Genomic DNA, 9,720 nt, shown 5'->3' with positions numbered 1-9,720 from the left:
TGGAAAGCCCCAGCAGCCCCAGAGACACTTTGGGTTGAAGTGTGAGTGTCAAAGTGTGAATGCTGGAGAGAAACACAAGAGCTGCTGGCACCTTTGCTGCATGCAGAAGGTGTGTGTGGGTGTTTCTGTGTGTGTGTGTGGGGGGGGGGGTTGCATGTTTGTGTGTGTGTGTGTGTGTGTGGGTGTGTGTGTGTGTGTGTGTGGGTGTGTGCATGAATGCCCTTCAGGGGCTATAACAAAGAGTGAGGGAAGAAGTTTGCTGCCATTTTTTTTGTTTGCTTATATGTGACATATCTATTTTTTAAGTGTGCTTCTGTGTGGCATTACCATGTTTTTTTTTGGATCAAAGATATTTTTATTGACAGTTGCATTCAAATAAAACAATACAGTAAACCGATAGACATAGCCCTGGTGTAGTACCGCCCCAAAGTCCGCTGCATTTATCAGAAAGCTGGATACTGGGCAATGTGCCATGAAGACCCGCGTGAAGGCATGAGTCCCGTTTGATGCTCAACTGTCTTTCAAATCCCCCCACACCCTGCCTCCCACTAAACCTCCCTAACCCCAACTACCCTGTCCTTAGAACTGACCCCTACCCTCCCTCCCCTCCCTGTCCGGTGTGTATAGCCGTGCATGTGCATGGTGTACCAGTGTGACCTCCACTGAACGTTCACGTCCCGTCACCCGATGGCCCATGGAATTCATCGGCTAGTCAAAGGACTTTAAGATACTTCGGGCAGGTGAGCTCCCGGAATTCTTTGGACAGTAGGGATATTAAGGGTGCCCATGTTTCCCGGAAGATGTCAGATGTCTGTGTGAGGGGCGCTTGTATCCGCTCCATACCCAGCGTATACCAAGTCTGTGGAGCCACCCCGTGTGAGTGGGTTTCCTAGGAGTACCCCAAAGTGATAGAATATGTTGCGACGCTGCCCCTATTGCCAGTCCCATTTGGCGACCTCAAATGGATTTGAGCGGAAAGGTGAGCTTGTTGGGCAGGCCCAGGATTGCATACGCCGGGAAGCGGGGGATTTCTGTTTCGAAGCATTCGTCCACGTCTCGAAGGACCTCCACCCAGTATTCCAATACCATCGGGCAGTCCCATAGCAAGTGTAGCATGGTCCCTACGTGGCCACAGCTCCTCCAGCATAAGGGGTCGCGATGGGGGTTGCTCTTGTGTAAGTGCTCCGGCGTCAAGTGCCAGTAGTAAGCCACCTTTACCGCCGCCTCCCGGCTGGCAACGTTACGGGCCGTATGATGTGCCCGGTAGTAGACGTCTTGCCATTCTTTAAACGAAAGCTCACGTCCCAGTTCCCTCTCCCATCGCTGCTGTCCCGCGGATTTAGTCGTTGGTTGGGGAGGGGTTAACATCTTATATAGCTCCGTGATTGCCCTTTTATCTGAAGTTTTGGTCAGAAGCCATTTCTCATAGGGTTTAAGAGCACGGCCTACGTGAGGTATGATGTCTTTACTTGTGAGCCAATGTCTCAGCTGGAAATATTGAAAATTGTGAGGTTTGTCGATTGAATACCCCTCCTGTATGTCTCTCAGTGTCATAAAGCCCTGGGTATGGAATAGGTGACCTGCGGAGTTGCATTCGGTCAGTTTCCACTGTGGGAAAGAACCAGGGGCCAATCCCGGAGAAAATGCCGGGTTTTCGAATAGTGGCGTCATTGGAGAGGGGAAGGACATGAGGTCTTTTGTCACTGCTACCGCATCCCACACTTGTAGGAGCGTTTTGGTTATGGGTGACTTCTTAATATACGCCGGTCTGTCCGTGCGAGCTAAAAATGGAATCTTCCAGAGTGGCATCCCGGCCATGGCCCTGTCTTGGAACAGCCAGCGCTTCTCTGACATCGCCCTGGCCCACTCCAGAAGGTATTGCATCTGCGTAGCTCGGAAGTACCGCCGTATGTCGGGGACCCCCAACCCTCCATCCGTGGGAAAGCGTGTAAGCAGGTCTCGCCGCATCCTAGGGCGTTTGCTCACCCACACATACTGCTGTATGGTGTCCTGCAGCTTCTTGATCATGCCGATTGGGGGGGTGATGGGAATGGTTCGAAACAAGTATAGTACTTTGGGCAGCAGGGACATTTTGACCGCGGCTATCCGACCTAGCCACGAGAGCGGTTGCTGTTTCCAGCGACGGATATCCTCTTGGATGTTCGTGAGTAGTTTAGTGTAGTTTAGCTCCACTGTTTGAGCCGTATTAGGTGTTAGTTCGATCCCCAAGTAGGGTAGTGCAGTACGTGTGGCTAGCCCGCCCAGGTTTAACAAGCCCCTGTTAGCCAGGCGGGTGTTGCACCCCAAGGGGAGGACAACCGATTTGCTAAAGGTCATTTTGAAGCCCGACACCTCCCCGAATCGAGCCATCTCCTCTAGGAACACAGGTATCGAGACATTGGGGTTCTCTACAGCCACCAAGATGTTGTCTGCGTATAAGCTTATCGTGTGCCCCCTAACTTGATACCCGTGATGGCCCGATTGTCTCTCACGCGCTGGGCAAAAGGTTCTATATATAGAGCGAACAGTAGGGGGCGACAGCGGGCATCCCTGCCTCGTGCCGCGGCGTATAGCGAATGCTTTGGAGCTAGTTTTGTTTACCTTGCCCGTTGCTTGAGGGGAGGTGTAGCAACTCGCCACCCACACCCTGAACCGCTCGCCCAGTCCAAACCTCCCCAGCGTCCGGTCGAGGTGGATCCAGTCAACCCGGTCGAACGCTTTTTCAGCGTCGACTGAGAGAAGGGCCGCGTCCGAGGCATTAAAACACGCTTTGTCGATCAAGTGCAACAGGCGCTTGGTGTTGTCCGCGCTTTGGCGCGTGGGGACGAAGCCTGCCTGATCCGGCTCTATTATGCCGGGCAGACACGGGCCCAGTCTTGCGGCCAGGATCCCAGTAAAAAGTTTCAGGTCTACGTTTAGGAGGGAGATCGGCCTGTACGCCGCGCAATTGGTCTTATCCTTGCCTGGCTTAGGAAGAACGATAATGGCCGCCTCCAGCATCTCCGGAGGGATCGATCCCGGTCCCTGGAAGGAGTTGAACAATTTCGTTAATACCGGGGCCACCAGGGGGCAGAAAGACTTATAGAAGCCCGCTGAGAATCCATCTGGGCCGGGCGCCTTGAGCGGCCTGAGGCGCGCTATAGCGGAGATCACCTCGTCCAAGCGTATAGGAGCGTCCAATGCTAGGGTGTTCGCCTCGTTGAGGGCCGTCACATTGGCTCCCTCCAGGTATGCTGCACCCACGTCCGCAGACGCAGTAGGGTCCGCTGCATACAGTGTAGCATAAAATGTCTTAAATGCTTCAGCTATATGATCGTCCTCCCGCAACTCTCGGCCTCCTTCCTCACATATGAGTGGGATTCTGGCCCGGATGGATTTCGCTTTGAGCTTATTGCCAAGTAAACGACCCGTCCTGTCCCCCCCCACATAATACGCGTGTTTAAGGCGCAGTGCGGCGTATTCCGCCCGGTCAAGATCCAGGCTAGCCTGCTGTGCCCTGGCCGCTTTGAGTTTGCGCCAAATCCTAGGTGCCCCAGTACGACTATGTGCCTGTTCCAATTCTAGCACCTGCACCGCTAACTCCTGGCGTCTTTCTTTCCGCTCCCTGTTTTCTGCTGCTGAAATTGCAATCAGCTCCCCCCTAATTACCGCTTGGAGCGCCCCCGAGACCGCTGTCTGCGCCACCTCCCCGGTATCGTTCTGGGTGAGATAGTTTTTGATGCTCTGGCCAATCTGCTCGATGACTCCCTTGCGGGAAACTAAGGTTTCGCGAAGGCACCAACCGCCTCTATGTGTACGTTGTCTAGGTACCTGCAGGCGCAGTACCACTGCGTCATGGTCCGAAAGGGCCGCTGGGGCCACCTCGACATCCCTTGTCATGGGGGCCAGGTCAGTGGAGCTGAGGAAATGGTCAAGTCTAGCATATGTGTGGTGCACATGGGAGTAAAAGGTGTACCCTTGGACTATACCACCTACCACTTTGCTAACCTCGCGCTGCATTAGCGCTGTGTTTTAAAAGCCTCCTAGTTTTGTATCTTGGTTCGTATTTTTATTTTCACTTACCCTTGTTTTTAACTTGTTGCTTCTAGCCCGTGTCCCTTTGCCCCCTCACTGCATTTAAAAAGTGCACTTTGTGCCTTCAAGCACCACCACTTTGGTGGGGCCGGGTCCTGGGGATTAACTTCGGGCGCCATATTGGTTTGGGCCACTTCATCCGGCGGCGGCCGCCATCTTTGAGCGGACTCGCGCGCGAAGGGATGACGGGAGAGCCTACTTAAGGCGGTTCTTTGCGTGGCGGTGTCCTATACCACCTACCACTTTGCTAACCTCGCGCTGCATTAGCGCTGTGTTTTAAAAGCCTCCTAGTTTTGTATCTTGGTTCGTATTTTTATTTTCACTTACCCTTGTTTTTAACTTGTTGCTTCTAGCGCGTGTCCCTTTGCCCCCTCACTGCATTTAAAAAGTGCACTTTGTGCCTTCAAGCACCACCACTTTGGTGGGGCCGGGTCCTGGGGATTAACTTCGGGCGCCATATTTGTTTGGGCCACTTCATCCGGCGGCGGCCGCCATCTTTGAGCGGACTCGCGCGCGAAGGGATGACGGGAGAGCCTACTTAAAGTCGCTCCCCCACGCGCAGCGGGACGCGCTGGTGGACGCCCTCGCTTAGCCTGAGTCGTGCCGGAGTCCTGCCCGTCTGCGCCCGTCAGCGTCCCGGAGGCGTCTGGGCGGCGGCGGGGGACGCCGGTCCGGCGACATTCTAGCGGCGATGATTTGTTACTCATCTGCGATGCTGCTGGATATGCGGGGCCACTCTAGCTCCTGCCGCTCAGTTTTTCCGGGGCGATTTAAGGGTAAACGACGTTGCCCGGGTTGTGGTTGGACGCCTTCTTGGACCCGTGCCAATGTCCCTCGTCCAGCAACAGCTGGCGTACAGCATCTCTGCTTGTTGCTGAATACGAGGTCGGTAGGTTGCCATGCCCTGCATATTCACGACCTTCTTGTTAGGGAAAATCCCCTATGTCTGCTACTGACCGAAACCTGGTTGGGAGAGGCTTCCAACCCGGATGTCTTCTCAGCCATTCCTCCGGCGTACAATATCTTCCGGCAGGATAGAGGGAAGGGAAGAGGCGGGGGAGTGGCGGTAGTGGTGAAAAAGAGCGTTTCCTGCTCAGTGCTTCCTCTGAACCCCATTGGGAGCACTGAGTCGCTCGCCTTCACGCTTAGACTGTCCCCGGGCCAGGCTCTGAAGGTGCTGTTGGTGTATAGACCACCAGGCCCTGTGGGTTCCTTCCTGGAAGATCTGCAGACAGCTGTCTCTGAGTTGGTGCTGACCTCACAGCATTGCGTCTTGGCTGGTGACTTCAACTTCCACCTTGACGTAGCGGACGACCCGGATGCGGCCAAACTGTTGGATATTACATCTCCGCTGGGTCTTATACCGTTCGTGTCAGGGCCAACACATGAGAAGGGGCATACCCTGGATCAGGTGTTTTCGTCTGTCCCTCTTATGGAGGTTGACACCCTGCCGGTGCTCAGGACCGATCACAGGTTGATCAGATTTTCGGTGCTGGAGAGTACGCGACTTGATAACAGCACATCTGTCTTGTCTAGACCAGCCTCGAGAGCGCTGCATAGAGTGACACCTGTTATGCTGGAACAGGCGCTTCTGGATCACCCTTGCCATCTTTCGGGCGATCTGGAAAGCGACACGGAGGCTTTGCAGCTATGGCTCATTGATAGGCTGGATGACCTGGCCCCCAAGGCAGCCCCCCGATCCACGGCGGCACGGCAATCTGCACCGTGGTTTACAGAGGCGCTCCGTGTGGCTCGCAGCCAATGCAAGGTGGCCGAGAGGGCCTGGCGCCTTCTGTATGATGGGGAGGCTAAACTCGCCTACAAGGCGGTGGTGAAGGCCTATCATCGGGACATTCTGGGAGCTAAGAGGAACTATTTGGCTAGGAGGATCGAGGCGTCTGCGAACTCCTGTAAGGAGATCTTCACTATTGTGAAGGAGTTCACGACCCCTAGCTCCCAATCGCCCCCTTTAGTCTCGTCGGATGCGTGGGCATGTGATCTTGCCGGTTTCTTTACTAATAAGATCAAGGCGATTCAGGCCTCCTTTGTGGAAGGATCGGAGGATGGAAGCGGCGCCACCGGGGCGGGTTGCGGACTTCCGCATACATCTGCGGCGGTGCTGTCTGATTTCCCAGCTGTATCCAGCGATGTGTCCAGGCAGCTGTTGGCCAATCTGAAATCTGGCTCCCCACTCGACCCCTGCCCCGCCAAATTCTTGGCTGGGATGGCGGCGGTGGTGAACCCGCTGGTCAATCCCATCCTCAATGCCTCCTTGAGGGAGGGGAGGGTCCCTAGCTCTTGGAAAAGAGCGATGGTGATCCCCCTCCTAAAGAAACCGGGTCTCGACGCCGAGGTTCTGGCCAATTACAGGCCAATTTCACTTCTTCCGGCCCTGGCGAAGATCACGGAAAAACATGTCCACGGTGTCCTGTCAAGCTTTCTGGAAGCTAACAATCTGCTCCATCCATCTCAATCCGGTTTCCGTCCTAATTTTAGTACGGAAACGGCCCTGCTAGAAGTTACTGAGATCATCAGGGAGACTCTGGATGTCGGCGGGAGGGCCATGTTGGTCATGTTAGACCTATCGGCGGCCTTCGACACCGTCCCCCATAGGGCGCTTCTAGCGAGGCTTTATGACATCGGCCTTAGGGGGATGGCGCTCAGGTGGTTCACATCTTTCCTTGAAGGCCGCCGCCAGACGGTCTGGGTTTCCCAGAGCTCTGCCGAGATGCCGCCACTGGGAGTTGGGGTTCCACAGGGTTCTGTGTTGAGCCCCACGTTGTTTAACATCTTTATGTCCCCTTTGGCGGCCTTGGTGGAAGCATACGGGGCCCAGATCGTCTCCTACGCCGACGACACGCAACTCCTCTTCACATGCGGGAAAGATCAGGAGTTTGATGGAGGGAGAATTCGGGACTGCCTTGCTCTGGTCTTTGGCTGGTTCCAACGGAACAGTCTAAGGGCCAATTCAAGCAAGTCCGAGGTTCTATTCTTTGGTTGCTTAGCCGATCCGGAGTGGCAGCATTGGTGGCCGTCTGACATGAGCCCTCCTGCACAGTCTTCCTTGGTAGCAAAAAATCTGGGTGTCAAGCTTGACAACCAGCTGTCGCTGAGAACTCACATTCTGGGTCTGGCTGGCACCTGCTATGGAATTCTGAAAATGCTCCGCAAATTCCTGCCCCTGTTGTCTGAGGAGCACAGGCGGATTACTGTGCAGGCTCTCGTTGGCTCAAGGCTAGACTACGCCAATGCCCTTTTTCTTGGCCTCCCTGATTACCTAGTCCAGCGCCTACAGGTGGTACAGAATTCGGCCGCCCGGGCTATTTTTGGCCTGCGCAGACGAGCCAGAGCCTCCGGGCTGTTACAGGCGCTACACTGGCTGCCCATCCGGAAGCGGATCCAGTTTAAATCCCTGACCCTGATGCACAAAGCCTTGTATGGATCAGGGGCCGGATACCTGCGGTGGAGACTCGTCTTCTATCGACCAGTCCGCTCATTGCGTTCTGAATCCCTTTATAAAGCGGTGGTCCCGCGGGTGAGGAAGGCTCGCGCGGGTGGACGCTCTTTCAGCTGTAAAGCTCCCCAGCTGTGGAATTCGCTCCCTCTCACGCTTCGCAGCACTGCCAATTTGTTCCAGTTCAGGAAGAGCCTGAAGACCTGGCTTTTTAATCCTTAGGCTGCTTTCACCGTTTTCTGCTTTGATTTTTTCTTACTTTCTGCTGTGTTGTGTTATTTTTAATCTGAGTTGCAGGTGGAAAGCGCCGGGACACTCTTTTCGAGTAGCCGTGCGCTATACAAAAGCGTTATAACATAACATAACATAACAGTGTGGTGGGTCTCCCTCCAGGTGTCCAGGAATCCCCGATCTGCGAGCCACCGCTTCCCTTCGTTGGATAGTGCCCCAGAATCACCAAACCTGCGACCTGACCTGTCCTGTTCGTTATCCATGACCAAATTGATGTCCCCTCTGATCAGTATGTGCCGGAGCTAGTGCTTAGAACTTCTGAGAGTGCCCCAGTCAGAAACGCCTCATGTTTTGTGTTAGGAGTGTAAATGGACCCCACCGTGAGTGATAAGTTCCCAATGTGTATCGTGTGGGCCAGGAGCCTACCCTTAATCCCCGCAATTTTGTCCCCCACCCTGCCCCAAAAGTGTTTAGCAAAAAGCAGGGCCACTCCCGCTTTTTTCTCCGTGGTGGAGGAGTAGAGCTGATTCGGGAATGCCCTGGATCTCATGCGATGCCAGTCTTTAGCCAACAAGTGTGTCTCCTGTAGGAGGCACACTGCCGCCCCAGAGTGTTCCAGATATGAGAGCACCGCTCTCCTCTTGATCGGGTTGTTCAGCCCTTTAACATTAAGGGTGAGAATCTGTAGGGTCTCTTCAGCCATGTGAGTGTGTGAAAACCTCTGCTCTCTGCCCGTGCTCCAGTGGAGGAACACCCGCCCCACCAAGTCTCTGTGCCAGAGCTAACGGGACACCCCCGGACAAAACCCCAGAACTTACCCCCCATCCCCCAACCCCTCTCCCCTCCCCAACCCCCCCCAGTTCAAACCCGATACCCCAACTGGTGAACATTGTCCAAGGCCCATAAAATGTCTGTCCAGGCCTGTGGTGAATGAGTCAATGTATGGGTGTGTGGCAGCGGCGGCTCAAGGCCCCCCGTCCCGCCCCCGACCAGGTGCTACAACTTAGCTGATGTCGACCGTCGCTGCAGTCTTCTCAGGAGTCGGCACCAGTGTCCTTGGAGACCTCTTGGATCGCTGCGGCCTTTTCCTGCGCCATTGTTTCTGGATTCGGCTTGAGGCTTTTCCCGTGAGGCCTGCCCCTTCGCACCTTTTGCCAGCCATCGCCAGCCGCTCGAGGGGATCCGGATGCAGCCCCAGACGATCGCCCTCCGTCGTTGTCCTCCGGTTGAGTCTCTTCGTGCTGGACGCCCAATAAGGCGCACGTGTCGCGCAAGGAACGCAGCTGGTGTAGGGCTCCATTCCACTTAAAGACCAGGAGTAGGGGACCCCCTCTTTGCGAAGGAAGGCGGTGGCAACCTTGAATGACCTCCTTTTCTGTAGGGTGATTGCCGACAGATCCTGGAATAATTCCACTGCGTTGCCTTGAAAGCGAAGGGGCTGTTTGAGACGTGCCGCCTCCAGTATGCGTTCCTTCAGGGGGTAGTCCGGCAGGAAGGCCAAGATGTCCGGAGGGGGGCCTTGTGTCCGGCGAGCTGGGCCCACTCGGTGTGCTCTATCAATACGGATCACAAAGTCATCATCTTCATCGAGCACTGTCCGGAATAATGTCTGTAGGTATCTCGCCATGTCGTCTCCCTCCGCCTTGGATGGTACATTGCAGACGCGAATGTTGTTGCGCCTTGAGCGGTTTTCCAGGTCCTCCATATGAGATTGAAGGTCCGTTTGTTGGTCATTGAGTCTAACGATTTCTTGTCGTAGGAGCTCTATCTCTTCGCTTCTGGCTTGTCCCGAAAGCTCGCTCGCGGCCACTCTTTCCCCCAGATCATCGACATCTCGTCGGAGTTCTTTATAGTCCCCTGCCATTTCTTGCCAGAAGGTTTGGATGTCTTCTTTAAGAGAGGTGAAGAGGGCTTCCATGAATGCTTTGGTCGCCGGGGCCTCGCCCTCCGCTTGGTCTTTA

The sequence above is a fragment of the Lissotriton helveticus genome, chromosome 7 (genome assembly GCF_964261635.1).
Source record: "Lissotriton helveticus chromosome 7, aLisHel1.1, whole genome shotgun sequence".
Classification (NCBI taxonomy): Eukaryota; Metazoa; Chordata; class Amphibia; order Caudata; family Salamandridae; genus Lissotriton; species Lissotriton helveticus.
This window is presented reverse-complemented; position numbering follows the sequence as displayed.